This window comes from Chiloscyllium plagiosum, unplaced genomic scaffold (assembly GCF_037043375.1).
Source record: "Chiloscyllium plagiosum isolate Xiang-an unplaced genomic scaffold, Cpla_swu_hap1 HiC_scaffold_43, whole genome shotgun sequence".
Classification (NCBI taxonomy): Eukaryota; Metazoa; Chordata; class Chondrichthyes; order Orectolobiformes; family Hemiscylliidae; genus Chiloscyllium; species Chiloscyllium plagiosum.
This window is the reverse complement of record NW_028270181.1, coordinates 42,078,814-42,105,455: the sequence shown is the minus strand read 5'-3', so window position 1 is coordinate 42,105,455 and position 26,642 is coordinate 42,078,814.

The following is a 26,642-nucleotide window of genomic DNA, read 5'->3' as shown; positions in this document are numbered from 1 at the left end:
GTAAACTTTTGGGTCTAACGGGATATTGCCGATTGTGGATTGATTCCAATGCTCAGAAGACTAAGAAATTATATCTCAAACTATTAGAGGGGGAACCAAAATGTCTAAGTTGGGATGATGAGGAAAAAGAACTAGTTGAGGAACTCAAAAGAGATCTGATCCATGCCCCCGTTTTAGCCTTACCTTCCCTAGATAAACCTTTCCATCTCTTTGCTACCGTAGATAAGGGAGCGGCTTTGGGTGTATTAACCCAGAGCTGGGGAGGAATGAAACAGCCAGTAGCATATCTTTCGAAGCTATTGGCTCCATATCCCGGGGATGGCCTGAGTGTGTGCAGGCCGTGGCTGCCACCGCACTGTTGGTGGAGGAAAGCAGAAAGCTTACATTTGGGGGAGCCCTAATAGTAAGCACCCCACACCAAGTGAGAACAATCCTAAACCAAAAAGCTCGGCAATGGTTGGCAGACTCGCGGATTCTGAAATATGAGGCAATATTAATAGAAAAGGATGATCTAGTGTTGGTCACGGACAATTGTTTAAATCCAGCTGCCTTTCTTTGGAAAGGGGAAGGAGAATCTCCTCACAATCCAGGGCACGACTGCCTTGACATTATAGAATACCAAACTAAGGTCCACATGGACCTGAGAGATGTTCCGCTTCATGCAGGGGCCCGACTTTTTATAGATGGATCATCCCGAGTGACTGAAGGGAAAAGGCATAATGGGTATGCAGTTGTAGACGGGATGGAAGGTAGTGGGTAGAGGCAGGAAGGTTGCCAAATGGGTGGTCAGCTCAAACCTGCAAACTCTCTGCATTGGAAAGAGCCCTTAGGGCATTAGAAAATAAAGAGGGAACAGTATACACTGACTCTAAATATGCATTTGGTGTTGGCACTTTCGGAAAGATATGGCAGGAAAGAGGACTGATCAATAGCTGGGGGAAGGAATTAGCACACAAGTTGATTAAACGGGTCTTGGAGTCCCTATTACTCCCCCGAGAAATAGCGGTAGTGCATGTAAATGGTCATCAGAAAGGAAATGAACCAGAAGTTAGGGGGAATAGACTAGCCGGTGAAGTGGCTAAGGAAGCAGCCCTGAGCCCATAAGAAGTGGTGATTCATTCCCTAATACCTACTGTCCCAGGTCCTCGGGAAGCTCCTATATTTACTGAAAGAGAGTAAAAAGAATTGAGAGATTTAGGGGCTGTAAAAACAGCTGACGGGCATTGGATGTTACCTGATGGAAGGGAAATGTTAAACAAAATGACGATGCGAGAAATTATGGCTGTCCTACATCGAGGCAGCCATTAGGGAGCACAAGCAATGTGTGACTTAGTTCTTAGAGAATATGGATGTAAAGGAATATATACAATTGCTAAACAAATATGTGAGGGATGTATAATATGCAGAAAGGTAAATAAGAAAGTCTTGTGAAAACAGACCCCAGCAGGAAGAGACCCAGGATTGAGACCCTTCCAGAGTATACAAGTAGATTATACTGAACTACCCAGTGTAGGAAGACTAAAATATATGCTGGTCATAGTAGATCATCTATCTGGTTGGGTTGAAGCGTACCCCCCTAGCTACTGCCGCTGCGAGTGGGGTGTCTAAAACAATATTAGAGCACATAATTCCCCGATATGGGCTAGTGAACAATATAGATTTCGACCAAGGAACTCATTTTACCTCTGAAGTGTTACAGGGGAGTAATGGAAGGGTTGGGAATTTCCTGGGAGTTCCATACTCCATGGCACCCGCCATGATCAGGAAAGGTTGAGAGAATGAACCAAACACTCAAATGACAGCTGTCTAAATTGATAGTAGAAACCAGACTCCCTTGGACTAAATGTTTATCTGTAGTTCTCTTGCGAGTACGAATGGTCCCAAGGAAAGATTTGGGACTATCCCCCTATGAAGTCTTATTTGGATTACCTTATCTGCAAACGAATGGGGAATTGCCAATTCCTGAAACTAAAGACTTGTTCTTAAAGAAGTATATACTGGGCTTGTCCTCCTCTTTGTCTTTCCTCAGGAAACAGGATTTATTGGCACAGACTTCACCCCTTGAATTCACCATTCATCCCATCCGGCCGGGCAATTGGATCTTAGTAAAATCATGGACAGAGACTACATTGCAGCCGGACTGGGAAGGGCTGTACCAGGCTCTTTTGACTACCGAAACGGCAATAAGGATGGCAGAGAAAGGCTGGACTCATTACACTCGGATCAAAGGGCCAGTGGACCCTCCAGTTGAGGAAGTAGTCTGGACAGCCGAATCAACGCAAGACCCGCTGAAACTCAGACTAAAGAGACTTTGAGTAACTGACTACACAGTGGCGACGCGAGCGCGGGATTATTTCTGTAAGATTGTATATTAAGTCTTTTGGTGCTTCAGCACCATTTGTAGAATGCTGGAGATGCTTAGAGTTATGATGCTAGCTCTCTTAGTATTGGGATTTTGTCAAACATAATTTTATGTGTTATTAATGGTCCCTAAGTCTGATAATCCACAAGTAATATATCTGATTCATGCAGCGTAGTAAATTGTGGGGATGGAGATAATCAGAGACAGTGCCGCAGCTCTGAGATACATCTTAATCCTGTGGGGATGGCCTTGTGGATGGTACTTGGTATACTGGAGATACAATTAAATGAAACATTTGGGATAGAAATGAAAGCAAATGGGAAGGATTCCTTGGGCTGTTGTTTTCGAATTAGTGTAGGACAGGGAAAATAGGTAGAACTACTGGGTAATAAGATACAACCTTTCACCCATCCTAAAGTAGTAAAAAGTATATAGGTAAAGGACTTGAAACAGACTATCGAAATAGAAACTGGGTATGGGGATGCAAATGCCTGGGTTGAATGGGTAAAGTATAATGTAAAAAGTCTGAACAAAAGCAATTGTTATGTATGTGCCTCCGGTAGGCCAGGGGCCCAGGTGGTTCCCTTTCTGCTCGGTGGAAGCGAGATAGGAAGGGCATGAAATGTATGATAGCCCTGTATCAGGATGAGACTGCATGGAATGATAGGAATTGTACCTCCCTATCTCTGATGTTCCCTCCCTTGGAGAAGAAAGATTCAATAGCCACCCCCACCCCCCATGTTTCCAGCCGCAGTCGGAAATCACTCATTGTGTGTGCGTAGACAAGGTACAAATCAGTCTGGAGATTTGGGGGGAGCTAAAATTATGTACAGAGATTAAAAATGTCACCGAAACGGAGAAGGGAGGGAACTACTCAGCATTAAAGGTTCCCCGAGCGGATCTGTGGTGGGACTGTGGAGGCAAAATATAGAGACCCACCCTCCCTCCGGATTGGAGAGGGATATGTGCAATTGTACAATTGGCAATTCCATTTACCCTGGCATTTGAGAAGGAAAAGATAGTAGGGAAAAAGGAAAGGGGTAAGAGATTACTGTTCGACACTGCTTTCGATGACAGGATTTATCTCGACTCGGTAGGAGTCCCTAGGGGGGTACCTGATGAGTTCAAGGCTCGTTACCAGATTGCAGCAGGCTTTGAGTCAGCTCTCTTCTGGTGGGTAACAATTAATAAAAATGTAGATTGGGTAAATTACATTTTCTATAATCAACAGTGATTTATAAATTATACAAAAGATGCGGTTAAAGGAATATCAGAACAGCTTGATGCGACAAGTAGGATGGCATGGGAAAACAGAATGGCCCTTGATAAGATTTTAGCGGAAAAAGGGTGTGTGTGTGTGTGATGTTAGGAGGAAGCTGCTGTACCTTTATTCCTAATAACACTGTGCCTGATGGTTCAATCACTCGGGCCTTAAGGGGATTGACTACCTTATCAGAGGAACTGGCTGAGAATTCAGGAGTAGACACATCTCTCACGGGATGGCTTGAATCATGGTTTGGAAAATGGAAGGGGGTGGTGGTTTCCATCCTTAATTCCCTGATAGTAGTAACCAGGGTATTGGTAACCACTGGCTGTTGCATCATACCCTGTATACGAGGACTCACTCAAAGATTGATTGAGACAGCCTTAATGAAATAAGTGCCCCTAATGAGCAATCGGGGAGAAGGAATAAGTGACCTCGGGGAGATTCCCAAAATAAATGAAATTTCGGGCAAGATGCTTGTCAATTTGGAAGCGACATATAAGAAAAATGCAGAAGATAACAAATGATAATTAAAGAAAAAGGGGGAAATTATGGGATATAGGTAAAGCAGTTACTCCTGCAATCATAATTGCTTATGCAAGGTAAGTGAACTCACACCACTGTATAAGTGTGCTTGGGAAATCATGTCTCACAAACTTGATTGAGTTTTTTGAAGAAGTAATAAAGCAGATTGCTGATGGCAGAGCAGTAGATGTGATCTACATGGACTTCAGTAAGGCGTTCAACAAGGTTCTCCAAGGGAGACTGATTAGCAAGGTTAAATCTCATGGAATACAGGGAGAACTAGCCATTTGGATACAGAACTGGCTCAAAGGTGGTAGTGGGGTTGTTTTTCAGACTGGAGGCCTGTGACCAGTGGAGTGCCACAAGGATCAGTGCTGGGCCCTCTACTTTTTGTCATTTATATAAATGATTTGGATGCAAGCATAAGAGGTACAGTTTGTAAGTTTGCAGATGACACCAAAGTTGGAGGTGTAGTGGACAGCAAAGAGGGTGACCTCAGATTACAACAGGATCTGGATCAGATGGGCCAATGGGCTGAGAAGTGGCAGATGGAGTTTAATTCAGATAAATGCAAGGTGCTGCATTTTGGGAAAACAAATCTTAGCAGGACTTCTACATTTAATGGTAAGGTCCTAGGGTGTGTTGCTGAACAAAGAGACCTTGGAGTGCGGGTTCATAGCTGCTTGAAAGGGGAGTCGCAGGTAGATAGGATAGTGAAGGTGGCGTTTGATATGCTTTCCTTTATTGGTCAGAGTACAGGAGTTGGGAGGTCATGTTGCGACTGTACAGGACATTGGGTGGGTCACTGCTGGAATGTTGCGTGCAATTCTGATCTCCTTCCTATCGTAAAGATGTTGTGAAACTTGAAAGGGTTCAGAAAAGATTTACAAGGATGTTGCCAGGGTTGGAGGATCTGAGTGACAGGGAGAGGGCTGTTTTCCCTGGAGCATCGGAGGCTGAGGGGTGACCTTATCGAGGTTTATAAAATCATGAGGGGCATGGATAGGATAAATAGATAAAGTGTTTTTCCTCGGGTCAGGGAGTCCAGAACTAGAGGGCATAGGTTTAGGATGAGAGGGAAAAGATATAAAAGAGACCTGAGGGGCAACTTTTTCACGTGTACGTGTATGGAATGAGCTGCCAGAGGATGTGGTGGAGGCTGGTACAAATGCAACATTTAAGAGGCATTTGGATGGATATATGAATAGGACAGGTTTGGAGGGACATGGGCCGGGTGTTGAGGTGGGACTAAATGGGGTTGGGATATCTGGTCGGCATGGACAGGTTGGATCGAAGGGTCTGTTTCCATGCTGTACATCTGTATGACACTATGACTGTAACCAAGAGCTAAGTTAACAAGAATGAAAACTATGTGAAGGAAATATATAATTGTTTTTGTATTATCTAAGATGTGCATACAAGAATGAAACGTGCCTGCAAATAATGGTAGATGTTACAGCCAAATAGATAAGGTACTGTGAGGGGAGGGGGTGTAGGTTAGGCTAGATATGCTTGTACAAACAGTTACAAGCTTCTGTTTCCCGCTTCTGCAAAAACAAAAAATACCACAATCAAAAGGTCATAAGGCTCAGTATGGGCAAAGAATGCTGGGAAATATTGCTTGAGCTTGCAAGGAAGCGGATGGGGGGGCAGTGGAGGAAGATATATAACAATGGACCACAGACGGATGTGGTGAGATGGCCAAGCAGGACATAAATTTTGTTATGCAGAAAGCCGGATGAGGCCAGAGAGAAACAGCCGGGTTTTGAGTAGTGGGAGATGTAAACAGGGGAGGAGCAATAGGAGGAGGGAAAGAGAAATGAATTGTATATAAGATATGTACTTGCTAAACTCTGTGTGTCTACTTTAGACACCACGCTTGCAAGTGTATAATAAATGATACTGCTGCTTCAGACCTTGTCTCGGACTGAAATTATTGAAGTGAGTGGGTTCTATTTCTACACTTCAACTTTGAAACCTGTCCTTTTAAGTAATCACCACAATTGCAGAAATACTGCTGAGTTTGCTGCTAAATTCAGATACACAGAAAAAAACAACCAGTTTCATGCTCAACAACAAAATTATTCCATATAAATTTCACAATTTACAACACACAAGACCTCAAGTCATCATCACAGTTGTGTGCGAGTACAGAAGGAGGCATTTTGGCCCATCGTTTCTGTTCCAGCTTGGGAAATGTTCCCTTTATTTATTCATTTGTGGGATGAGGGTGTTGCTGGCTCGGCCGGTGTTTATTGCCCATCCCTAATGGCTCAAAGAGCAGTTCAAAGTCAACCACGTTGCTGGGGGTCTGGAAGAACATGGAGGTCAGACCAACTAAAGATGGCAGGATCCTTCCCGAAAATGCATTAGTGAACAAGTTGGGTTTTTCCAACAATTTGCAATGGATTCATGGCCATCATTACTCTCTTGTTTACAGACTTTTTAATTCAATTCAAATTCCACCATCTACCATGGCAGGATTTGAACCTGGGTCTCGGGATTAACAATGCAGTGATAACACCACTACACCATCACCTGGTCTGCAATATGGGAGTATAGAGAGTAGCATTTACAGTCTGTATTGCAGTGAACAGCAGTCCCTGTGTATGCTATACTGAACAGCAATTTCTGAGGATATGAACCAGAAGGCCCTGTGCACGTGACAGAGAATAGCAGTCCCTGTCTATATTATATCAAACAGCAGTTCCTCTGCATAATTACAGTAAATGCTTTCACGGTGTTTATTACTGACAACAGCAGTTCCTGTATATATTACACAGAGCAGCAGTCCCTGTGTATTTTACACTGAACATCTGTATCTCTGTACAGGAAACAGAACTGCATTACAGAGAACGGTAGTTCATGTGTAGAGAATGGCAGTTTCTGTGGTGTCTGTGTTTATTGTAGAGAACAGCTGTCCCAGTGTATATTGTAGAGAACAGCTGTCCCGGTGTATATTGTAGAGAACAGCTGTCCCGGTGTATATTGCAGTGAACAGCTGTCCCGGTGTAGGTTGTAGTGAACAGCTGTCCTGGTGTATGTTGTAGAGAACAGCTGTCCTGATGTATATTGTCGTGAACAGCTGACCCGGTGTATATTGTAGTGAACAGCTGTCCTGGTGTATATTGTAGTGAACAGCTGTCCTGGTGTATATCATAGTGAACAGCTGACCCGGTGTATATTGTAGTGAACAGCTGTCCTGGTGTATATTGTAGAGAACAGCTGTCCCGGTGTATATTGTAGGGAGCAGCTGTCCCGGTGTATGTTGTAGTGAATAGCTGTCCCGGTGTATATCGTAGTGAACAGCTGTCCCAGTGTATGTTGTATTGAACAGCTTTCCTGGTGTATATTGTAGTGAACAGCTGTCCTGGTGTATATCGTAGTGAACAGCTGTCCCGGTGTATGTTGTATTGAACAGCTGTCCTGGTGTATATTGTAGAAAACAGTTGTCCCGGTGTATATTGTAGAGAGCAGCCGTCCTGGTGTATATTGTACTGAACAGCTGTCCCAGTGTATATAGTAGAAAACAGTTATCCCGGTGTATATTGTAGAGAACAGCTGTCTCAGTGTATATTGTAGTGAACAGCTGTCCCAGTGTATATTGTAGTGTACAGCTGTCCTGGTGTATATTGTAGTGAAAAACTGTCCCGGTGTATATTGTAGAGAACAGCTGTCCCGGTGTATATTGTAGTGAACAGCTGTCCTGGTGTATATTGTAGAGAACAGCTGCCCCATGTTTATTGCAGAGAACAGCTGTCCCAGTGTATATTGTAGAGAACAGCTGTCCCATTGTATATCATAGTGAACAGCTGTCCCGGTGTATGTTGTAGTGAACAGCTGTCCCAGTGTATATTGTAGTGTACAGCTGTCCTGGTGTATATTGTAGTGAAAAACTGTTCCGGTGTATATTGTAGAGAACAGCTGTCCCGGTGTATATTGTAGAGAACAGCTGTCCCATTGTATATCGTAGTGAACAGCTGTCCCGGTGTATGTTGTAGTGAACAGCTGTCCTGGTGTATATTGTAGAGAACAGCTGTCCTGGTGTATATTGTAGAGAACAGCTGTCCCGGTGTTTATTGTAGTGAACAGCTGTCCTGGTGTATGTTGTAATGAACAGCTGTCCTGGTGTATGTTGTAGAGAACAGCTTTCCCGGTGTATATTGTAGAAAACAATTGTCCCGGTGTATATCGTAGTGAACAGCTGTCCCGGTGTATATCATAGTGAACAGCTGTCCCGGTGTGTATTGTAGTGAACAGCTGTCCCGGTGAATATTGTAGAGAACAGCTGTCCCGGTGTATATTGTAGAAAACAGTTGTCCCGGTGTATATCGTAGTGAACAGCTGTCCCGGTGTATATTGTAGTGAACAGCAGTCCCGGTGTATGTTGTAGTGAACAGCTGTCCCGGTGTATATTGTAGTGAACAGCTGTCCCGGTGAATGTTGTAGAGAACAGCAGTCCCGGTGTATATTGTAGTGAACAGCTGTCCCAGTGTCTGTCATAGTGAACAGCTGTCCTGGTGTATATTGTAGAGAACAGCTGTCCCGGTGTTTATTGTAGTGAACAGCTGTCCTGGTGTATGTTGTAATGAACAGCTGTCCTGGTGTATGTTGTAGAGAACAGCTTTCCCGGTGTATATTGTAGAAAACAGCTGTCCCGGTGTATATTGTAGAGAGCAGCCGTCCTGGTGTATATTGTACTGAACAGCTGTCCCAGTGTATATTGTAGAAAACAGTTGTTCCGGTGTATATTGTAGTGAACAGCTGTCCCAGTGTATATTGTAGTGAACAGCTGTCCTGGTGTATATTGTAGTGAACAGCTGTCCCGGTGTATATTGTAGAGAACAGCTGTCCCGGTGTATATTGTAGTGAACAGCTGTCCCGGTGTATATTGTAGTGAACAGCTGCCCCGTGTTTATTGCAGAGAACAGCTGTCCCAGTGTATATTGTAGAGAACAGCTGTCCCATTGTATATCGTAGTGAACAGCTGTCCCGGTGTATATTGTAGTGAACAGATGTCCCAGTGTATGTTGTAGAGAACAGCTGTCCTGATATATATTGTAGTGAACAGCAGTCCCGGTGTATGTTGTAGTGAACAGCTGTCCCAGTGAATGTTGTAGAGAACAACTGTCCCGGTGTATATTGTAGTGAAAAGCTGTCCCAGTGTATGTCGTAGTGAACAGCTGTCCCGGTGTATATTGTAGTGAACAGCTGTCCAGTGTATGTTGTAGAGAACAGCTGTCCCGATGTATATTGTAGTGAACAGCAGTCCCGGTGTATGTTGTAGTGAACAGCTGTCCTGATGTATATTGTAGTGAACAGATGTCCCAGTGAATGTTGTAGAGAACAACTGTCCCGGTGTATATTGTAGTGAAAAGCTGTCCCAGTGTATGTCGTAGTGAACAGCTGTCCCGGTGTATATTGTAGTGAACAGCTGTCCAGTGTATGTTGTAGAGAACAGCTGTCCCGATATATATTGTAGTGAACAGCAGTCCCGGTGTATATTGTATTGAACAGCTGTCCTGATGTATATTGTAGTGAACAGATGTCCCAGTGTATGTTGTAGAGAACAGCTGTCCTGATATATATTGTAGTGAACAGCAGTCCCGGTGTATGTTGTAGTGAACAGCTGTCCTGGTGTATATTGTAGTGAACAGCTGTCCCAGTGTCTGTCATAGTGAACAGCTGTCCTGGTGGATATTGTAGAGAACAGCTGTCCCGGTGTTTATTGTAGTGAAAAGCTGTCCCGGTGTATGTTGTAATGAACAGCTGTCCTGGTGTATATTGTAGAGAACAGCTGTCCCCGTGTATATCGTAGTGAACAGCTGTCGCGGTGTATATTGTAGTGAACAGCTGTCCTGGCTTATATTTTAGAGAACAGCTGTCCCGGTGTATATCGTAGTGGACAGCTGTCCCGGTGTATGTTGAAGAGAACAACTGTCCTGACGTATATTTTAGAGTACAGCTGTCCTGGTGCGTATTAGAACATAGAACATAGAACAATACAGCGCAGTACAGGCCCTTTGGCCCTCGATGTTGCGCCGATCCAAGCCCACCTAACCTATACTAACCCACTATCCTCCATATACCTATCCAATGCCCGCTTAAATGCCCATAAAGAGGGAGAGTCCACCACTGCTACTGGCAGGGCATTCCATGAACTTACGACTCGCTGAGTGAAGAACCTACCCCTAACTTCAGTCCTATATCTACCCCCCCTTAATTTAAAGCTATGCCCCCTTGTAATACCCGACTCCATGCGCGGGAAAAGGTTCACACTGTCAACCCTATCTAACCCCCTAATCATCTTGTACACCTCAATCAAGTCACCCCTAAACCTTCTTTTCTCTAATGAAAACAGCCCCAAGTGTCTCAGTCTTTCCTCATACGATCTTCCTTCCATACCAGGCAACATCCTGGTAAACCTCCTCTGCACCCGTTCCAGTGCCTCCACATCCTTCCTATAGTATGGCGACCAAAACTGCACACAATATTCTAGATGCAGCCGCACAGAGTCTTATACAACTGCATCATGACCTCAGGACTCCGGAACTCAATTCCTCTACCAATAAAAGCCAGTACGCCATATGCCTTCCTCACCGCACTATTTACCTGGGTGGCAACTTTCAGAGATCTGTGTACATGGGCACCAAGATCCCTCTGCTCATCCACACTACCAAGTATCCGACCATTAGCCCAGTACCCCATCTTTTTGTTATTCTTCCCAAAGTGAATCACCTCACACTTAGCTACATTGAATTCCATTTGCCACCTTTCTGCCCAGCTCTGCAGCTTCTCTATATCCTGCTGTAACCTGCCACATCCTTCCTCACTGTCAACAACTCCTCCGACTTTCATATCATCCGCAAACTTGCTCACCCAACCTTCTAACCCCTCTTCCAGGTCATTTATAAAAATGACAAACAGCAATGGTCCCAAAACAGATCCTTGCGGAACACCGCTAGTGACGGCACTCCATGAAGAAACTTTGCCATCAACTACTACCCTCTGTCTTCTTCCATCCAGCCAATTCCTAATCCAAACCTCCAACTCACCCTCAATGCCATATCTCCGTATTTTCTGCAGTAGCCTACCATGGGGAACCTTATCAAACGCCTTACTAAAATCCATATATACCACATCTACCGCTTTCCCCTCATCAACCTCCTTCGTCACCTTTTCAAAGAATTCAATAAGGTTTGTGAGGCACGACCTGCCCTTCACAAAACCATGCTGACTATCCTTGATCACATTATTCCTATCCAGATGTGCATAAATCCTATCCCTTACAATTCTCTCTAAGACTTTGCCCACAACAGAAGTGAGACTCACCGGCCTATAGTTACTAGGGTTATCCCTACTCCCCTTTTTGAACAAGGGAACCACATTTGCTCTCCTCCAGTCTTCTGACACTACTCCTGTAGACAAAGAGGACATAAAAATCAAGGCCAATGGCTCTGCAATCTCCTCCCTTGCTTCCCAGAGAATCCTAGGATAAATGCCATCAGGCCCAGGGGACTTATCTATTTTCACCTTTTCCAGGATTTCCAACACCTCTTCTCTACATACCTCAAAGCTATCCATTCTACTTATTTGTGACTCAGTATTCACATCTACGACAATGCCCTGTTCCTGAGTAAATACTGAAGAAAAGTATTCATTCAGTGTCTCCCCAATCTCTTCCGCCTCCACACGCAACTTCCCACTACTATCCTTGACTGGACCTATTCCTACCCTAGTCATTCTTTTATTCCTAACATACCTATAGAAAGCCTTAGGGTTTTCCCTAATCCTACCGACTAAGGACCTTTCATGTCCCCTCCTTGCTGCTCTTAGCTCTCTCTTCAGGTCCTTCCTGGCTACCCTATACCTCTCAATCGCCACAATTGAACCTTCACGTCTCATCTTGAGATAGGCCTCCCTCTTCCATTTAACAAGGGATTCCAATTCCTTATTAAACCACGGCACCCTCGCACGACCCTTTCCTCCCTGCCTGACAGGTACATAATTATCAAGGACACTCAATAGTTGCTCCTTGAACAAGCTCCACATATCATTTACACTCTTGCCTTGGAGTCTACTTTTCCAAGCCACACATCCTAAGTCATGCCTCACCGCATCATAATTTCCCTGACCCCAGCTATAACTCTTGCCCTGTAGTACACACTTATCCCTCTCCATCACGAGAGTAAAAATCACCGAATTATGGTCACTATCCCCAAAGTGCTCACCTACCTCTAATTCTAACACCTGGCCTGGTTCGTTACCCAGAACCAAATCCAGTATGGCCTCACCTCTTGTTGGCCTGTCTACATATTGTGTCAGGAAACTCTCCTGCACACATTGAACAAACACTGACCCATCTCACCAACTTGAGCTATAGCTTTCCCAATCAATATCAGGAAAGTTAAAGTCCCCCATAACAACCACCCTATTACTGTCACTCATCTCCTGAACAACCACCCTATATTGTAGTGAACAGCTGTCCTGGTGGATATTGTAGTGTACAGCTGTCCCGGTGTATATCGGAGTGAACAGCTGTCCTGGTGTATGTTGTAGAGAACAGCTGTCCTGGTGTATATTGTAGAGAGCAGCTGTCCCAGTGTATATCGTAGTGAACTGCTGTCCCGGTGTAAGTTGCAGTGAACAGCTGTCCTGGGGTATATTTTAGAGAACAGCTGTCCCGGTGTATATTATAGAGAACAGCTGTCCCGGTGTATATCGTAGTGAACAGCTGTCCCGGCGTATATCGTAGTGAACAGCTGTCCTGGTGTATGTTGTAGAGAACAGCTATCCCGGTTTTTATTGTAGTGAACAGCTGTCCCAATGTATATTGTAGAGAAAAGCTGTCCCGGTGTATATTGTAGTGAACAGCTGTCCCAGTGTATATTGTAGTGAACAGCTGTCCTGGTGTATATTGTAGTGAACAGCTGTCCCGGTGTATATCGGAGTGAACAGCTGTCCTGGTGTATGTTGTAGTGAACAGCTGTCCTGGTGTATATTGTAGTAAACAGCTGTCCCAGTGTATATTGTAGTGAACAGCTGTACCGGTGTATATTGTAGAGAACAGCTGTCCTGGTGTATGTTGTAGAGAACAGCTGTCCCGGTGTATATCGGAGTGAACAGCTGTCCCGGTGTATGTTGTAGAGAACAGCTGTCCCGGTGTATATTGTCGTGAACAGCTGTCCCAGTGTATATTGTAGTGAACAGCTGTCCTGGTGTATATTGTAGTGTACAGCTGTCCCGGTGTATATCGGAGTGAACAGCTGTCCTGGTGTATGTTGTAGAGAACAGCTGTCCTGGTGTATATTGTAGAGAACAGCTGTCCCAGTGTATATTGTAGTGAACAGCTGTCCCGGTGTTTATTGTAGTGAACAGCTGTCCCGGTGTGTGTTGCAGAGAACAGCTGTCCTTGTGTATATTGTAGTGAACAGCTGTCCCGGTGTTTATTGCAGTGAACAGCTGTCCTGGTGTACGTTGTAGAGAACAGCTGTCCTGGTGTATGTTGTAGAGAACAGCTGTCCCGTTGTATATTGTAGTGAACAGCTGTCCCGGTGTATGTTGTAGAGAACAGCTGACCCGGTGTATGTTGTAGTGAACAGCTGTCCCAGTGTTTATTGTAGTGAACAGCTGTCCCGGTGTATATTGTAGTGAATAGCTGTCCAGGTGTATATTGTAGTGAACAGATGTCCCGGTGTATATTGTAGAGAACAGCTGTCCCGTTGTATGTTGTAGTGAACAGCTGTCCCGGTGTATGTTGTAGTGAACAGCTGTCCCGGTGTATATTGTAGTGAACAGCTGTCCCGGTGTATATCGGAGTGAACAGCTGTCCCGGTGTATATTGTAGTGAACAGCTGTCCCGGCGTATGTTGTAGAGAGCAGCTGTCACGTTGTATGTTGTAATGCACAGCTGTCCCGGTGTATATTGTAGAGAACAGCTGTCCCAGTTTATATTGCAGAGAACAGCTGTCCCAGTGTATATCGTAGAGAACAGCTGTCCAGTTGTTTGTTGTAGTGAACAGCTGTCCCGATGTATATCGTAGAGAACAGCTGTCCAGTTGTATGTTGTAGTGAACAGCTGTCCAGTTGTATGTTGTAGTGAACAGCTGTCCCGGTGTATGTTGTTGTGAACAGCTGTCCCGGTTTGTATTGGAGTGAACAGCTGTCCCGGTGTATATTGCAGTGAACAGCTGTCACAGTGTATATTGTAGTGAACAGCTGTCCCGGTGTATATCGTAGTGAACAGCTGTCCTGGTGTATATTTTAGAGAACAGCTGTCCCGATGTATGTTGTAGAGAACAGCTGTCCCAGTGTATGTTGTAGTGAACAGCTGTCCCGGTGTATGTTGTAGTGAACATCTGTCCCGGTGTATATTGTAGTGAACAGCAGTCCCAGTGTATGTCGTAGTGAACAGCTGTCCCGGTGTATATTGTAGAGAACAGCTGTCCTGGTGTATGTTGTAGAGAACAGCTGTCCCGGTGTATATCGGAGTGAACAGCTGTCCCGGTGTATGTTGTAGAGAACAGCTGTCCCGGTGTATATTGTCGTGAACAGCTGTCCCAGTGTATATTGTAGTGAACAGCTGTCCTGGTGTATATTGTAGTGTACAGCTGTCCCGGTGTATATCGGAGTGAACAGCTGTCCTGGTGTATGTTGTAGAGAACAGCTGTCCTGGTGTATATTGTAGAGAACAGCTGTCCCAGTGTATATTGTAGTGAACAGCTGTCCCGGTGTTTATTGTAGTGAACAGCTGTCCCGGTGTGTGTTGCAGAGAACAGCTGTCCTTGTGTATATTGTAGTGAACAGCTGTCCCGGTGTTTATTGCAGTGAACAGCTGTCCTGGTGTACGTTGTAGAGAACAGCTGTCCTGGTGTATGTTGTAGAGAACAGCTGTCCCGTTGTATATTGTAGTGAACAGCTGTCCCGGTGTATGTTGTAGAGAACAGCTGACCCGGTGTATGTTGTAATGAACAGCTGTCCCAGTGTTTATTGTAGTGAACAGCTGTCCCGGTGTATATTGTAGTGAATAGCTGTCCAGGTGTATATTGTAGTGAACAGATGTCCCGGTGTATATTGTAGAGAACAGCTGTCCCGTTGTATGTTGTAGTGAACAGCTGTCCCGGTGTATGTTGTAGTGAACAGCTGTCCCGGTGTATATTGTAGTGAACAGCTGTCCCGGTGTATATCGGAGTGAACAGCTGTCCCGGTGTATATTGTAGTGAACAGCTGTCCCGGCGTATGTTGTAGAGAGCAGCTGTCACGTTGTATGTTGTAATGCACAGCTGTCCCGGTGTATATTGTAGAGAACAGCTGTCCCAGTTTATATTGCAGAGAACAGCTGTCCCAGTGTATATCGTAGAGAACAGCTGTCCAGTTGTTTGTTGTAGTGAACAGCTGTCCCGATGTATATCGTAGAGAACAGCTGTCCAGTTGTATGTTGTAGTGAACAGCTGTCCAGTTGTATGTTGTAGTGAACAGCTGTCCCGGTGTATGTTGTTGTGAACAGCTGTCCCGGTTTGTATTGGAGTGAACAGCTGTCCCGGTGTATATTGCAGTGAACAGCTGTCACAGTGTATATTGTAGTGAACAGCTGTCCCGGTGTATATCGTAGTGAACAGCTGTCCTGGTGAATATTGTCGTGAACAGCTGTCCCGATGTATGTTGTAGAGAACAGCTGTCCCAGTGTATGTTGTAGTGAACAGCTGTCCCGGTGTATGTTGTAGTGAACATCTGTCCCGGTGTATATTGTAGTGAACAGCAGTCCCAGTGTATGTCGTAGTGAACAGCTGTCCCGGTGTATATTGTAGTGAACAGCTGACCCGGTGAATGTTGTAGAGAACAGCTGTCCCAGTGTATATTGTAGTGAACAACTGTTCCAGTGTATGTCGTAGTGAACAGCTGTCCCGGTATATATTGTAGTGAACAGCTGTCCTGGTGTATATTGTAGAGAACAGCTGTCCTGATGTATATTGTAGTGAACAGCAGTCCCGGTGTATGTTGTAGTGAACAGCTGTCCCGGTGTTTATTGTAGTGAACAGCTGTCCCGGTGTGTGTTGCAGAGAACAGCTGTCCTGGTGTACGTTGTAGAGAACAGCTCTCCTGGTGTATGTTGTAGAGAACAGCTGTCCCGTTGTATATTGTAGTGAACAGCTGTCCCGGTGTATGTTGTAGAGAACAGCTGACCCGGTGTATGTTGTAGTGAACAGCTGTCCCAGTGTTTATTGTAGTGAACAGCTGTCCCGGTGTATATTGTAGTGAATAGCTGTCCAGGTGTATATTGTAGTGAACAGATGTCCCGGTGTATATTGTAGAGAACAGCTGTCCCGTTGTATGTTGTAGTGAACAGCTGTCCCGGTGTATGTTGTAGAGAACAGCTGTCCCGGTGTATATTGCAGTGAACAGCTGTCCCGGTGTAGGTTGTAGTGAACAGCTGTCCTGGTGTATGTTGTAGAGAACAGCTGTCCTGATGTATATTGTCGTGAACAGCTGACCCGGTGTATATTGTAGTGAACAGCTGTCCTGGTGTATATTGTAGTGAACAGCTGTCCTGGTGTATATCATAGTGAACAGCTGACCCGGTGTATATTGTAGTGAACAGCTGTCCTGGTGTATATTGTAGAGAACAGCTGTCCCGGTGTATATTGTAGGGAGCAGCTGTCCCGGTGTATGTTGTAGTGAATAGCTGTCCCGTTGTATATCGTAGTGAACAGCTGTCCCAGTGTATGTTGTATTGAACAGCTTTCCTGGTGTATATTGTAGTGAACAGCTGTCCTGGTGTATATCGTAGTGAACAGCTGTCCCGGTGTATGTTGTATTGAACAGCTGTCCTGGTGTATATTGTAGAAAACAGTTGTCCCGGTGTATATTGTAGAGAGCAGCCGTCCTGGTGTATATTGTACTGAACAGCTGTCCCAGTGTATATAGTAGAAAACAGTTATCCCGGTGTATATTGTAGAGAACAGCTGTCCCGGTGTATATTGTAGTGAACAGCTGTCCCGGTGTATATTGTAGTGTACAGCTGTCCTGGTGTATATTGTAGTGAAAAACTGTCCCGGTGTATATTGTAGAGAACAGCTGTCCCGGTGTATATTGTAGTGAACAGCTGTCCTGGTGTATATTGTAGAGAACAGCTGCCCCGTGTTTATTGCAGAGAACAGCTGCCCCAGTGTATATTGTAGAGAACAGCTGTCCCATTGTATATCGTAGTGAACAGCTGTCCCGGTGTATGTTGTAGTGAACAGCTGTCCCAGTGTATATTGTAGTGTACAGCTGTCCTGGTGTATATTGTAGTGAAAAACTGTTCCGGTGTATATTGTAGAGAACAGCTGTCCCGGTGTATATTGTAGTGAACAGCTGTCCTGGTGTATATTGTAGAGAACAGCTGCCCCGTGTTTATTGCAGAGAACAGCTGTCCCAGTGTATATTGTAGAGAACAGCTGTCCCATTGTATATCGTAGTGAACAGCTGTCCCGGTGTATGTTGTAGTGAACAGCTGTCCTGGTGTATATTGAAGAGAACAGCTGTCCTGGTGTATATTGTAGAGAACAGCTGTCCCATTGTATATCGTAGTGAACAGCTGTCCCAGTGTATGTTGCAGTGAACAACTGTCCCGGTGTATATTGTAGTGAAAAGCTGTCGCAGTGTATGTCGTAGTGAACAGCTGTCCCGGTGTATATTGTAGTGAACAGCTGTCCCAGTGTATATTGTAGTGAACAGCTGTCCCAGTGTATGTTGTAGAGAACAGCTCTCCCGGTGTATGTTGTAGTGAACAGCTGTCCCGGTGTATATTGTAGTGAACAGCTGTCCCGGTGAATGTTGTAGAGAACAGCTGTCCCGGTGTATATTGTAGTGAACAGCTGTCCCAGTGTCTGTCATAGTGAACAGCTGTCCTGGTGTATATTGTAGAGAACAGCTGTCCCGGTGTTTATTGTAGTGAACAGCTGTCCTGGTGTATGTTGTAATGAACAGCTGTCCTGGTGTATGTTGTAAAGAACAGCTTTCCCGGTGTATATTGTAGAAAACAGTTGTCCCGGTGTATAACGTAGTGAACAGCTGTCCCGGTGTATATTGTAGTGAACAGCTGTCCCGGTGAATGTTGTAGAGAACAGCTGCACTGGTGTATATTGTAGAGAACAGCTGTCCCGATGTATATCGTCGTGAACAGCTGTCCCGGTGTATATTGTAGTGAACAGCAGTCCCAGTGTATGTTGTAGTGAACAGCTGTCCCGGTGTATATTGTAGTGAACAGCTGTCCCGGTGAATGTTGTAGAGAACAGCTGTCCCGGTGTATATTGTAGTGAACAGCTGTCCCAGTGTCTGTCATAGTGAACAGCTGTCCTGGTGTATATTGTAGAGAACAGCTGTCCCGGTGTTTATTGTAGTGAACAGCTGTCCTGGTGTATGTTGTAATGAACAGCTGTCCTGGTGTATGTTGTAGAGAACAGCTTTCCCGATGTATATTGTAGAAAACAGCTGTCCCGGTGTATATTGTCGAGAGCAGCCGTTCTGGTGTATATTGTACTGAACAGCTGTCCCAGTGTATATTGTAGAAAACAGTTGTCCCGGTGTATATTGTAGTGAACAGCTGTCCCAGTGTATATTGTAGTGAACAGCTGTCCTGGTGTATATTGTAGTGAACAGCTGTCCCGGTGTATATTGTAGAGAACAGCTGTCCTGGTGTATATTGTAGTGAACAGCTGTCCCGGTGTATATTGTAGTGAACAGCTGTCCTGGTGTATATTGTAGTGAACAGCTGTCCCAGTGTATGTTGTAGTGAACAGCTGTCCCGGTGTATATTGTAGTGAACAGCTGTCCCGGTGAATGTTGTAGAGAACAGCTGTCCCGGTGTATATTGTAGTGAACAGCTGTCCCAGTGTCTGTCATAGTGAACAGCTGTCCCGGTGTATATTGTAGAGAACAGCTGTCCCGGTGTTTATTGTAGTGAACAGCTGTCCTGGTGTATGTTGTAATGAACAGCTGTCCTGGTGTATGTTGTAGAGAACAGCTTTCCCGGTGTATATTGTAGAAAACAGTTGTCACGGTGTATCTTGTAGAGAGCAGCCGTCCTGGTGTATATTGTACTGAACAGCTGTCCCAGTGTATATTGTAGAAAACAGTTGTCCCGGTGTATATTGTAGTGAACAGCTGTCCCAGTGTATATTGTAGTGAACAGCTGTCCTGGTGTATATTGTAGTGAACAGCTGTCCCGGTGTATATTGTAGAGAACAGCTGTCCCGGTGTATATTGTAGTGAACAGCTGTCCCGGTGTATATTGTAGTGAACAGCTGCCCCGTGTTTATTGCAGAGAAAGCTGTCCCAGTGTATATTGTAGAGAACAGCTGTCCCATTGTATATCGTAGTGAACAGCTGTCCCGGTGTATGTTGTAGTGAACAGCTGTCCTGGTGTATATTGTAGAGAACAGCTGTCCCATTGTATATCGTAGTGAACAGCTGTCCCGGTGTATGTTGTAGTGAACAGCTGTCCCGGTGAACGTTGTAGAGAACAACTGTCCCGGTGTATATTGTAGTGAAAAGCTGTCCCAGTGTATGTCGTAGTGAACAGCTGTCCCGGTGTATATTGTAGTGAACAGCTGTCCAGTGTATGTTGTAGAGAACAGCTGTCCCGATGTATATTGTAGTGAACAGCAGTCCCGGTGTATGTTGTAGTGAACAGCTGTCCTGGTGTATATTGTATTGAACAGCTGTCCTGATGTATATTGTAGTGAACAGATGTCCCAGTGTATGTTGTAGAGAACAGCTGTCCTGATATATATTGTAGTGAACAGCAGTCCCGGTGTATGTTGTAGTGAACAGCTGTCCCGGTGTATATTGTAGTGAACAGATGTCCCAGTGTCTGTCGTAGTGAACAGCTGTCCTGGTGTATATTGTAGAGAATAGCTGTCCTGGTGTTTATTGTAGTGAACAGCTGTCCTGGTGTATGTTGTAATGAACAGCTGTCCTGGTGTATGTTGTAGAGAACAGCTTTCCCGGTGTATATTGTAGAAAACAGTTGTCCCGGTGTATATCGTAGTGAACAGCTGTCCCGGTGTATATTGTAGTGAGCAGCAGTCCCGGTGTGTATTTTAGTGAACAGCTGTCCCAGTGTCTGTCATAGTGAACAGCTGTCCTGGTGTATATTGTAGAGAACAGCTGTCCCGGTGTTTATTGTAGTGAACAGCTGTCCTGGTGTATGTTGTAATGAACAGCTGTCCTGGTGTATGTTGTAGAGAACAGCTTTCCCGGTGTATATTGTAGAAAACAATTGTCCCGGTGTATATCGTAGTGAACAGCTGTCCCGGTGTATATCATAGTGAACAGCTGTCCCGGTGTGTATTGTAGTGAACAGCTGTCCCGGTGAATATTGTAGAGAACAGCTGTCCCGGTGTATATTGTAGAAAACAGTTGTCCCGGTGTATATCGTAGTGAACAGCTGTCCCGGTGTATATTGTAGTGAACAGCAATCCCGGTGTATGTTGTAGTGAACAGCTGTCCCGGTGTATATTGTAGTGAACAGCTGTCCCGGTGAATGTTGTAGAGAACAGCAGTCCCGGTGTATATTGTAGTGAACAGCTGTCCCAGTGTCTGTCATAGTGAACAGCTGTCCTGGTGTATATTGTAGAGAACAGCTGTCCCGGTGTTTATTGTAGTGAACAGCTGTCCTGGTGTATGTTGTAATGAACAGCTGTCCTGGTGTATGTTGTAGAGAACAGCGTTCCCGGTGTATATTGTAGAAAACAGCTGTCCCGGTGTATATTGTAGAGAGCAGCCGTCCTGGTGTATATTGTACTGAACAGCTGTCCCAGTGTATATTGTAGAAAACAGTTGTTCCGGTGTATATTGTAGTGAACAGCTGTCCCAGTGTATATTGTAGTGAACAGCTGTCCTGGTGTATATTGTAGTGAACAGCTGTCCCGGTGTATATTGTAGAGAACAGCTGTCCCGGTGTATATTGTAGTGAACAGCTGTCCCGGTGTATATTGTAGTGAACAGCTGCCCCGTGTTTATTGCAGAGAACAGCTGTCCCAGTGTATATTGTAGAGAACAGCTGTCCCATTGTATATCATAGTGAACAGCTGTCCCGGTGTATGTTGTAGTGAACAGCTGTCCTGGTGTATATTGTAGAGAACAGCTGTCCCTTTGTATATCGTAGTGAACAGCTGTCCCGGTGTATGTTGTAGTGAACAGCTGTCCCAGTGAATGTTGTAGAGAACAACTGTCCCGGTGTATATTGTAGTGAAAAGCTGTCCCAGTGTATGTCGTAGTGAACAGCTGTCCCGGTGTATATTGTAGTGAACAGCTGTCCAGTGTATGTTGTAGAGAACAGCTGTCCCGATGTATATTGTAGTGAACAGCAGTCCCGGTGTATGTTGTAGTGAACAGCTGTCCTGATGTATATTGTAGTGAACAGATGTCCCAGTGTATGTTGTAGAGAACAGCTGTCCTGATATATATTGTAGTGAACATCAGTCCCGGTGTATGTTGTAGTGAACAGCTGTCCCAGTGAATGTTGTAGAGAACAACTGTCCCGGTGTATATTGTAGTGAAAAGCTCTCCCAGTGTATGTCGTAGTGAACAGCTGTCCCGGTGTATATTGTAGTGAACAGCTGTCCAGTGTATGTTGTAGAGAACAGCTGTCCCGATGTATATTGTAGTGAACAGCTGTCCCGGTGTATATTGTAGTGAACAGCAGTCCCGGTGTATGTTGTAGTGAACAGCTGTTCTGATGTATATTGTAGTGAATAGATGTCCCAGTGAATGTTGTAGAGAACAACTGTCCCGGTGTATATTGTAGTGAAAAGCTGTCCCAGTGTATGTCGTAGTGAACAGCTGTCCCGGTGTATATTGTAGTGAACAGCTGTCCAGTGTATGTTGTAGAGAACAGCTGTCCCGATATATATTGTAGTGAACAGCAGTCCTGGTGTATATTGTATTGAACAGCTGTCCTGATGTATATTGTAGTGAACAGATGTCCCAGTGTATGTTGTAGAGAACAGCTGTCCTGATATATATTGTAGTGAACAGCAGTCCCGGTGTATGTTGTAGTGAACAGCTGTCCTGGTGTATATTGTAGTGAACAGCTGTCCCAGTGTCTGTCATAGTGAACAGCTGTCCTGGTGGATATTGTAGAGAACAGCTGTCCCGGTGTTTATTGTAGTGAAAAGCTGTCCCGGTGTATGTTGTAATGAACAGCTGTCCTGGTGTATATTGTAGAGAACAGCTGTCCCCGTGTATATCGTAGTGAACAGCTGTCGCGGTGTATATTGTAGTGAACAGCTGTCCTGGCTTATATTTTAGAGAACAGCTGTCCCGGTGTATATCGTAGTGGACAGCTGTCCCGGTGTATGTTGAAGAGAACAACTGTCCTGACGTATATTTTAGAGTACAGCTGTCCTGGTGCGTATTAGAACATAGAACATAGAACAATACAGCGCAGTACAGGCCCTTTGGCCCTCGATGTTGCGCCGATCCAAGCCCACCTAACCTATACTAACCCACTATCCTCCATATACCTATCCAATGCCCGCTTAAATGCCCATAAAGAGGGAGAGTCCACCACTGCTACTGGCAGGGCATTCCATGAACTTACGACTCGCTGAGTGAAGAACCTACCCCTAACTTCAGTCCTATATCTACCCCCCCTTAATTTAAAGCTATGCCCCCTTGTAATACCCGACTCCATGCGCGGGAAAAGGTTCACACTGTCAACCCTATCTAACCCCCTAATCATCTTGTACACCTCAATCAAGTCACCCCTAAACCTTCTTTTCTCTAATGAAAACAGCCCCAAGTGTCTCAGTCTTTCCTCATACGATCTTCCTTCCTTCCAGGCAACATCCTGGTAAACCTCCTCTGCACCCGTTCCAGTGCCTCCACATCCTTCCTATAGTATGGCGACCAAAACTGCACACAATATTCTAGATGCAGCCGCACAGAGTCTTATACAACTGCATCATGACCTCAGGACTCCGGAACTCAATTCCTCTACCAATAAAAGCCAGTACGCCATATGCCTTCCTCACCGCACTATTTACCTGGGTGGCAACTTTCAGAGATCTGTGTACATGGGCACCAAGATCCCTCTGCTAATCCACACTACCAAGTATCCGACCATTAGCCCAGTACCCCATCTTTTTGTTATTCTTCCCAAAGTGAATCACCTCACACTTAGCTACATTGAATTCCATTTGCCACCTTTCTGCCCAGCTCTGCAGCTTCTCTATATCCTGCTGTAACCTGCCACATCCTTCCTCACTGTCAACAACTCCTCCGACTTTCATATCATCCGCAAACTTGCTCACCCAACCTTCTAACCCCTCTTCCAGGTCATTTATAAAAATGACAAACAGCAATGGTCCCAAAACAGATCCTTGCGGAACACCGCTAGTGACGGCACTCCATGAAGAAACTTTGCCATCAACTACTACCCTCTGTCTTCTTCCATCCAGCCAATTCCTAATCCAAACCTCCAACTCACCCTCAATGCCATATCTCCGTATTTTCTGCAGTAGCCTACCATGGGGAACCTTATCAAACGCCTTACTAAAATCCATATATACCACATCTACCGCTTTCCCCTCATCAACCTCCTTCGTCACCTTTTCAAAGAATTCAATAAGGTTTGTGAGGCACGACCTGCCCTTCACAAAACCATGCTGACTATCCTTGATCACATTATTCCTATCCAGATGTGCATAAATCCTATCCCTTACAATTCTCTCTAAGACTTTGCCCACAACAGAAGTGAGACTCACCGGCCTATAGTTACTAGGGTTATCCCTACTCCCCTTTTTGAACAAGGGAACCACATTTGCTATCCTCCAGTCTTCTGGGACTACTCCTGTAGACAAAGAGGACATAAAAATCAAGGCCAATGGCTCTGCAATCTCCTCCCTTGCTTCCCAGAGAATCCTAGGATAAATGCCATCAGGCCCAGGGGACTTATCTATTTTCACCTTTTCCAGGATTTCCAACACCTCTTCTCTACATACCTCAAAGCTATCCATTCTACTTATTTGTGACTCAGTATTCACATCTACGACAATGCCCTGTTCCTGAGTAAATACTGAAGAAAAGTATTCATTCAGTGAATCTCTTCCGCCTCCACACGCAACTTCCCACTACTATCCTTGACTGGACCTATTCCTACCCTAGTCATTCTTTTATTCCTAACATACCTATAGAAAGCCTTAGGGTTTTCCCTAATCCTACCGACTAAGGACCTTTCATGTCCCCTCCTTGCTGCTCTTAGCTCTCTCTTCAGGTCCTTCCTGGCTACCCTATACCTCTCAATCGCCACAATTGAACCTTCACGTCTCAACTTGAGATAGGCCTCCCTCTTCCATTTAACAAGGGATTCCAATTCCTTATTAAACCACGGCTCCCTCGCACGACCCTTTCCTCCCTGCCTGACAGGTACATAATTATCAAGGACACTCAATAGTTGCTCCTTGAACAAGCTCCACATATCATTTACACTCTTGCCTTGGAGTCTACTTTTCCAAGCCACACATCCTAAGTCATGCCTCACCGCATCATAATTTCCCTGACCCCAGCTATAACTCTTGCCCTGTAGTACACACTTATCCCTCTCCATCACGAGAGTAAAAATCACCGAATTATGGTCACTATCCCCAAAGTGCTCACCTACCTCTAATTCTAACACCTGGCCTGGTTCGTTACCCAGAACCAAATCCAGTATGGCCTCACCTCTTGTTGGCCTGTCTACATATTGTGTCAGGAAACTCTCCTGCACACATTGAACAAACACTGACCCATCTAACGAACTTGAGCTATAGCTTTCCCAATCAATATCAGGAAAGTTAAAGTCCCCCATAACAACCACCCTATTACTGTCACTCATCTCCTGAACAACCACCATATATTGTAGTGAACAGCTGTCCTGGTGGATATTGTAGTGTACAGCTGTCCCGGTGTATATCGGAGTGAACAGCTGTCCTGGTGTATGTTGTAGAGAACAGCTGTCCTGGTGTATATTGTAGAGAGCAGCTGTCCCAGTGTATATCGTAGTGAACTGCTGTCCCGGTGTAAGTTGCAGTGAACAGCTGTCCTGGGGTATATTTTAGAGAACAGCTGTCCCGGTGTATATTATAGAGAACAGCTGTCCCGGTGTATATCGTAGTGAACAGCTGTCCCGGCGTATATCGTAGTGAACAGCTGTCCTGGTGTATGTTGTAGAGAACAGCTATCCCGGTTTTTATTGTAGTGAACAGCTGTCCCAATGTATATTGTAGAGAAAAGCTGTCCCGGTGTATATTGTAGTGAACAGCTGTCCCAGTGTATATTGTAGTGAACAGCTGTCCTGGTGTATATTGTAGTGAACAGCTGTCCCGGTGTATATCGGAGTGAACAGCTGTCCTGGTGTATGTTGTAGTGAACAGCTGTCCTGGTGTATATTGTAGTAAACAGCTGTCCCAGTGTATATTGTAGTGAACAGCTGTCCTGGTGTATATTGTAGTAAAAAGCTGTCCCAGTGTATATTGTAGTGAACAGCTGTACCGGTGTATATTGTAGAGAACAGCTGTCCTGGTGTATGTTGTAGAGAACAGCTGTCCCGGTGTATATCGGAGTGAACAGCTGTCCCGGTGTATGTTGTAGAGAACAGCTGTCCCGGTGTATATTGTAGTGAACAGCTGTCCCAGTGTATATTGTGGTGAACAGCTGTCCTGGTGTATATTGTAGTGTACAGCTGTCCCGGTGTATATCGGAGTGAACAGCTGTCCTGGTGTATGTTGTAGAGAACAGCTGTCCTGGTGTATATTGTAGAGAACAGCTGTCCCAGTGTATATTGTAGAGAAAAGCTGTCCCGGTGTATATTGTAGTGAACAGCTGTCCCAGTGTATATTGTAGTGAACAGCTGTCCTGGTGTATATTGTAGTGAACAGCTGTCCCGGTGTATATCGGAGTGAACAGCTGTCCTGGTGTATGTTGTAGTGAACAGCTGTCCTGGTGTATATTGTAGTAAACAGCTGTCCCAGTGTATATTGTAGTGAACAGCTGTCCTGGTGTATATTGTAGTGAACAGCTGTACCGGTGTATATTGTAGAGAACAGCTGTCCTGGTGTATGTTGTAGAGAACAGCTGTCCCGGTGTATATCGGAGTGAACAGCTGTCCCAGTGTATGTTGTAGAGAACAGCTGTCCCGGTGTATATTGTAGTGAACAGCTGTCCCAGTGTATATTGTAGTGAACAGCTGTCCCAGTGTATATTGTAGTGAACAGCTGTCCCGGTGTTTATTGTAGTGAACAGCTGTCCCGGTGTGTGTTGCAGAGAACAGCTGTCCTTGTGTATATTGTAGTGAACAGATGTCCCGGTGTTTATTGCAGTGAACAGCTGTCCTGGTGTACGTTGTAGAGAACAGCTGTCCTGGTGTATGTTGTAGAGAACAGCTGTCCCGTTGTATATTGTAGTGAACAGCTGTCCCGGTGTATGTTGTAGAGAACAGCTGACCCGGTGTATGTTGTAGTGAACAGC